This window comes from Petaurus breviceps, unplaced genomic scaffold, assembly GCF_028583685.1.
Source record: "Petaurus breviceps papuanus isolate PSGF00001 unplaced genomic scaffold, PetGlider_PUasm1.0 76, whole genome shotgun sequence".
Classification (NCBI taxonomy): Eukaryota; Metazoa; Chordata; class Mammalia; order Diprotodontia; family Petauridae; genus Petaurus; species Petaurus breviceps.
Window position 1 is genome coordinate 60036684 of NW_027186473.1, and position 7461 is coordinate 60044144.

Here is a 7461-nt window from a genome sequence, read left to right on the forward strand (position 1 = left end):
TCTCTCTCTCTTTTTCTCTCTCTCTCTCTCTTTCTCTCTCTCTCTCTCTCTCTCTCTCTCTCTCTCTCTCTCTCTCTCTCTCTCTCTCTCTCTCTCACACACACACATTAAGAACTCCTGCTTAGTGAAAGACTCATAGAAGGTCATCCAGGTTATACTCTGCTCCCAAACTAGCCATGTGACCTTAAAAGTCACTTCCCATCTCTGAGGGACAAACAGTTTAAATGACTAGTCCAGGGTCACACAGCTAATAAGTATTTGATTTGATCTCAAGTCTTTCTGACTCTAGGCACATCATTCTAATTACATGTGCACAACAATAATGAAGGCCCTTTTCACCTCTGATGTTCAGAGGCTACTAGGTGACTTGGTCCTTGGAGTCAGGAAGACCTGACTTTAAATCTTGCCTATAAACTATATGATCCTATGCAGGTCACTTAATCCCACTTAGTTTCCCCATCTGTAAAATGGGGATAATAGCACCTACTTCAATGGTTGTTGTAGTATCAAATGAGTATATATATATATATATATATATATATACATGTGTGTGTGTGTGTATATATATATGTATATATATATATATGTAAAGTTCTTCATAAACCTTAGAGCACTTAAATGCTATTTTTTCTTCACCAATTAATAATCTTAAATATATAAAGGCAAAAACTCAAATGCAGAGGGAAAGGTGCTAAAAGTAAATTAGGCTTCTTTTGTTTGTTTCTTTTTGCTTTATTTTTCCTGAGGCAATTGAGGTTCAGTGACTGGCCCAGAGTTACACAGTTAGTAAGTATCAAGTACCTGAGGTCACATTTGAACTCAGGTCCTCTTGACTCCAGGGCTGGTGCTCTATCCACTGCACCACCTAGCTGCCCCTAGGCTTCTTATTTATATAGATAAGGAATCTTAGGCCCAGAGAAGCTGTGACTTGTCCACAATCAAACAGCTATTAAGTAATGGGGTTGGGATTCAAACCCACAGAATTTTAGTTAGAAGAGCTCAGCCCTCCAATCACTTTTGGCAGGTCTTCCCACAATCATCTCATCACTATCTTTAATCTCTCCGCACCTATTGACTCCCTCCTCCTGCCTACAAATATGTCTAGGTTTCCCCCATCCTTAAACATTTTCACTTGGCCGCATCATCCTCTAAAGCTATGTCCACTATTTCTCCTCTCTTTCACAGGCTGAGGAGTAGGGGAAGCTACTGATAGTCATTTCCTCCACTTCCTTTTCTCTCACTTCTCAAAGTTTTAATCTAACTTTCAACCTTATCACTCAATTGAAGCTTCTCTCTTTGATGCTGCCAGCAATTAATTAATTGCAAAATCCAAGGAGCTTGCCTCAGTCCCCATCCTTCCAGGTCTTTTAGCAGTATTTGACACCACTGACCACCCCCCCTCCTCTTCTTTAAGATATTGCCCCCATCTTGGCTCTCTTCTGTCTGCCCACTCTCTCTGTCCACTTTGCTGGATCATTATCTGTAGTCCAAATGTAACTGTGGGAATGCTCTGGGGCTCTTCTCAGAGCTCTCTTCTCTTCTTTCTCTGACTTAGACCCTCATCCACATCACTTTTCATCCACTTCTTCACCATCAACCTTTACTTCCAGTATCCTCCTCAACTCCCTTCCATCAGAGCTCCATGGACTCTGTCCCGAGATCCTTGGCTTTTTATGTGATTTTTCACCCTATCTTTCCTGGAACATAGCCTCCACATCACTTTCTGGCTATTTCTTAAAACATACCTTCCTTTAGAACATAAGCTTCTTGAGGGCAGTATTTATTTATATTTGTATCCCCAGCAATTAGCTGTCTGGAATGTAGCAGGTGCTTAATGTTTTATCATTCATCCATTATCTCAGTGACTTCAGCTGCCAATAATTATATTTTTAATTATTATTATTATTATGGTCAATAATTATCTCTAGGGAGACAACTCTCAGATCTTATATACCCAACTCTAACCTTTCTACATATCACATTGCCAACTGTCTGTTGGACATTTCCAATTAAATACCTTATTGGCATCTCAAATTAAAGATGTACAAAAAGGAATTCAACATCATCTTTGGTGTTTCTTTTTCTTCACCTTCCATATCCCATCTGCCCAAGTCTTATCAAATCTTTCCAAAAAATTTCTTGCAACTATCTATCCTCTCCCTCTTCACCCCAATCACACCGTCATCACCCTCATTCAGGCACTCATCATCTGTAAACTGAACTATTTCAATTGGTCTCTCTGCCTCAGGTCTCTCAAATCCATCCTCCCTGGACCTGAAAAAGTGCCCTATAGGGCATAAATATAAAGATACTTCCCTACTTAGAAAACTCCTCTGGTCCCCTGTTGCCTGCAAATTGAAATGCAAACTCCCCTACTTACCAGTTACATTCACAATCTCCTTCCAACCTGCCTTTCTAGATTTATTACATTTTATTTGTTACAATTTCCTTTCTGTGGTACAACCAAACTGAACTACTGACCTCAAGCACAACGCTTCATCTCCCATCTGTGGGCCTTTGCACAGCGCATCCCCCATGGACTGCTTCCTCACTTCCACCTCTGAGAATTACCTCCCTTCAAAGCTCAGATCTCGTCCCACCATCTACATAGGACGTTTCTGATTCCCCACCTCCAAATTACTTTGTATTTCTTGTGTATGTAGTTTGTATTTATTTAAATATGTGAACATTATTTCCTCCTGAGAAGCTCTTTGAGGGTAGCCCCCGTCTTACTTTTGTCTTTATGTCCCCCACACACATCCCAGTACCTGGCATGTGTAGAAGTTTAATAAATGCTCATTGATTGAGAGATTCATTAGTCTTACATATATGTATATGTATATATATATATACACATATATACAATATAGAGGTTACTCTATACTGAAATAAGGCCCCTTTCTACAATGGAATAAATATTATCTCAGTTTTATTTGAATATGTCCAACAAAGAAGAACCCACTACCTTATCAACTTCTCCCCTCTCTCAAGTTTTTCTTTTATTTTCCAGGTTAAATATACCTGGTTCTTTCAATCAGTCTCTATATGACATGTATTTATGTTCCTTAATCATCTCAGTTGAACACCTTGAGATGCTTCTCCAGGCTCCATTACTTCAATAACCTTTCCATTAAATCATGCTGCCATCTACCCTTTGGCTTGCATGGATAATGGCATTTCATCATCAAAAAGATCTTCCTAATTTTAACCTAGATTCTACCTGGTTTCTGAAAGTGTCAGAAATTTATTTTATAGCATTTACTATTATTAAATATTTACTTAAGCCTAACAGTATGCAAGGGAATAGCCACAGCCACAGCCACATTGTGGGCTAACTACTTCCTTTGCTATGTTCTTTGTAATAAATGGTTCTGTTTAGAAACAGAATGGAAAATGGTCACTTCTGGCATCCATTTTCATATTAGTACCAAAGCTTTGCAATTGCAGCCTTTACAATTCAAGGTCTCTGACCCTTTTATTCAGTCCTTCACCAGTTTACCCAAAAAATGTAATGGAAGGGGGACTTCATTTTAGGATAGTAGAAGAAATGATCAGTGGTTCTTGTGTGTGGGAAAGGAGGTGTTGGAACAGGGGTCAGCAGCCTTACAAAAGCAGAGTACCAAAGTTCTAATCTCTATACATTTGGTAGGGGTGGAGTGTATGTCAAGGTATCAAGCATCCACCAACCTCAGCTTTGTGGAAACAGTTGTACTCATTTTCACAAGGTGGGAAGGAAAAGTTGGGTAAACCATAATGTGATAGAAAGAGAATGCTATGAGTAAAGAAAAAATGGGAAGGCCAGCACCCCCAAAATATCCCTCACCCCAAAACTCTACATTTAATTTTGTCACAATACCAGAAAAAAATAGATATTTTAAATTAGCTAGAATCCTCTTTTATTATTCAAATACTGACATAAATATTAAGATCAAGAGCCATCCCTCAATAAGTGTTCAAAGGATATGAACCAGCAGTTCTGAAAAAAAAATTGCAAACTATTAACATCTGAAAGGTTTCTAAATCACTAATAACAGGAAAAATGCAAAACCCTGAGGTTTCATCTCACCCCTAGCAAATTGTCAAAGATGACAAAAGATGGAAGGGTTGTGGAAAGACAGGCACACTAATACCCTGATGTGGAGCTATGAATTAATTCAACTTTTCAGGAAAGCAATTTGGAATTATTTTTAGAAAATAAAATATTCACTCACACCTTTTGATCCAGGGATCCTACTACTAATCATATTCCATAAGAAAGTCAAAAAGTAAAAAAAAGTCCCAGAAACATTAATCCACTGAAGAAATGAGAAACCTGTTAAGGAAAGAGCAGGAAAAAAGTAATTTTAGAGCATGGGACACTTGAGGAAGGACTGGTTTAAATGAGCGCAAAAAGTGGGGGTCCTTAGCCCATCAGAAAACAGGATGAGGATTGTTGATATTTGAGGGCTGTGGAGAAGGGGTATAGGAGGTAAGGAAGAAACGACAAAATCTAATTCTAAGCTTTGCCTAGGGCTAGCCCAAAGAACCAGGGCTTCTCTGGGAGTTTTGGAGGCCCTTGGGGAATACTGTTCTCCAAAAGCGGGAACCAGGCCTTGAGCTGGTAAAGTTGTCACAAGTGGTAGAGAAAAGATAAAATAGAATGTACTAGGTCATGAGCCACCCAAAATCCCCAACATACCTGATGAATTCTGGTCACTTTCAATGGTCAGTATGGTCCCAGATGACAGATGGGCACATTTCCATCCTCTTTACTAAGAGTACAGTAGAGGTGGACTTATAAGAAAATCATTCACTATCACAGGAATAATTAATAATAAGAATAATAATGATAATTAATAATTATCACAGAAATAACTAAGGCCTTACCCCTAATTTTATAGATAGGGAAGCCAAGGCCCAAGGAGGTTAAACAATTTCCTCAAGGCTACAAATGTCTTGAGTGATGGAGTTGGAACCTGCAAATCCAGCGTTCTTTCCATTGTTCCAAGCTACCTCTCAGATACAGCTGCCTCTTCAGTCAGTTTTGATAAACTGTTTTTCTTTGTTATGAGAGAGAAGTGAATGAAGGGGAAAGGGAGACTATAATGGTAAATGACTCTGATGTTTAAAAACAAATGATAGGCATCAATGAAACTAATAAAACTTAAAACAAGGAAAGAAAGAAGATCAGCCCTCGTGTTTTCATTGCTTCTGTCAGCTGTCTTTCATGGGATAATTGGAGTGAATCAGTCTTTGGAGGTCTATAGACTGGGAAGTTGTTTTGCCATTTCACCTCAACATCAGTTAACGTTTATTGCATTTCTACAAAGGATTTTATGTCCTCAGAATCATAAAATCAAAATCCCAGACATAAAAGGCATCTCAAAAAGTAATCAAGTCCAGCTCCCTTCCTGGAGGCCTTAACCATCTAAGTCAGGTGGCGGACTTTCCCTAACCTCTTCCCCCATTTATTTTTTTAAATAGCTGAAAACTAGAGTACAACTCTTCCCTGAAAGCCCCCACCTCCTCAGTTAGGGGAAGCGTCTGGAAAGGGTTGATGGCAGAAACAGTATTTGTTCTGTGAAGTTTGTCAAATGGCCACATTTGAGGACCTAGAGGGCCACAGGTTCCCCACCCCTGGTATGGCAAGACATACATAAGAATTCTATGAGGAGGAAGCATAGGCAATCTGTACCTATGGAGGGAGCATTCTCCTCAGGTAAGTCATGGAATCAATGAATTATAAGGATCAGCATCCCCACAACTACTTGCTCCTTTTTCCCACAAGCAAAACTACTATACCTTTTATAGGAATTGATCTCCTTGCTATAATCTAAACCTCTGTCCTCTGGTTCTCTGTGGAGATGAGAAATGGTTCATGTCCTTTTTTTAACAACAACAGCAACAACCATACAGATACAGTGAAAGTTCATTATGTAAGTAGATTTTGAAGAACTATGTTTTGTCATGTTTCCAGAAAAATAACCCCCTAAAGTAAAAGTTAGGGTGAAGCCAGTAGTATAGCTGTTGTTTTATTTTAAGATCAGGCCCTGACTAGTTATTGTACTCTCACCTTAGAGAGGATATTCTCTGCAACAAATAAATCATTACATGTTTATTAAGCACTCCAGGTGTAATGCTAAGCGCCAGAGATACAAGGACAAAAATTAATCAGACTCTGTCCTCAAGAGTCCTTTATTTTCAAAGAGGACCAAAGACATCGTAGAGTAATATCTTGACTCAAGCATGAATTGGATCTTTAAAAATATTTTATTTTTAATTTATAGAATAAAATAAGCATTTCTCTAACATAGTATAATAAAAAAGATAATTGCGGGGTGCCTGGGTGGCACAGTGAATAGAGCACTGGCCCTGGAGTCAGGAGGACCTGAGTTCAAATCCGGCCTCACACTCTTGACACACTCACTAACCATGTGACCTTGGGGAAGTTGCTTAACCCTGATTGCCCTGCAAAAAACAAGATAATTGCACATGAAACTGCAAAACTATTATGTACAACTTGCTATTCATTTTAAACATATAATAAAGTTATCGTGTAAATTTCTTTTTTCTTTTTACTATTTTTCTTCCCTCCCATTCCACAGAATTCTACCATTAGACACAAATAAGCATGTGTATGTGTATGTGTGTGTGTATGTGTGAAATTATTCTATATATACTTCTATTTATCAGTTCTTTCCCTGGATGCAAATAGCATATTTTTTAATGTGTTCTTTATTTTTAATTTATGTATATATAATAGTCAAAATGACTTAGTTGCTCAAAGTCATTCTTAAAAAATATTGCTATTGCTGTATACAGTGTTCTCTTGGTTCTGCTCATTTTGCTCTTTGCCTTCCTAAGATCACTGAGCTCATCATTTCTTATAGCACAGTAGTATTCCATCACAACCATATACCACAACTTGGATATCAATTCCGCAGTTGATGGGATCCCTATAATATTCAGTTCTTTGCTACTACCAGCTTCTCTCTTTCAGAGTCACTGAAGTCCAGTGTCAAGACAAAAGTCAGGATGACTGGTGATGACCCAAAATGCAGTGGCATCTTCAACGTCTGACCAAGCTTTAAGCATTCCATTGTGCCTGCTTCAGCCACCTTCATGGCTATTGGAACAAAATGCTCTCATCTACCCATTCTACTAGGGTAAGTCATCAAATGCTTGGGATAGACATCCCCCTAACTCACCTACAAGTTTAACACTTTTCAGTTACTCTCAACCTGCCTTAGCCCATCTGCCACAATGATTTCAACAGGATGTGACCACTACACATACTATATCTTCTTGGAGCCACAGGTAAGAGTTGGGTAACAGATGGACACCTAAGGTGGATGAACAGCCCAGAAAGGGGCTCAGAAAGTCCTGCCACTAGAGGTGCTAGGCCTTTGGAACACCCCCTACAGCCCTCAAGATGCTTACTTTCTGTCTTAACCACTATCTCCTATCTTTTCACCCTTTTGA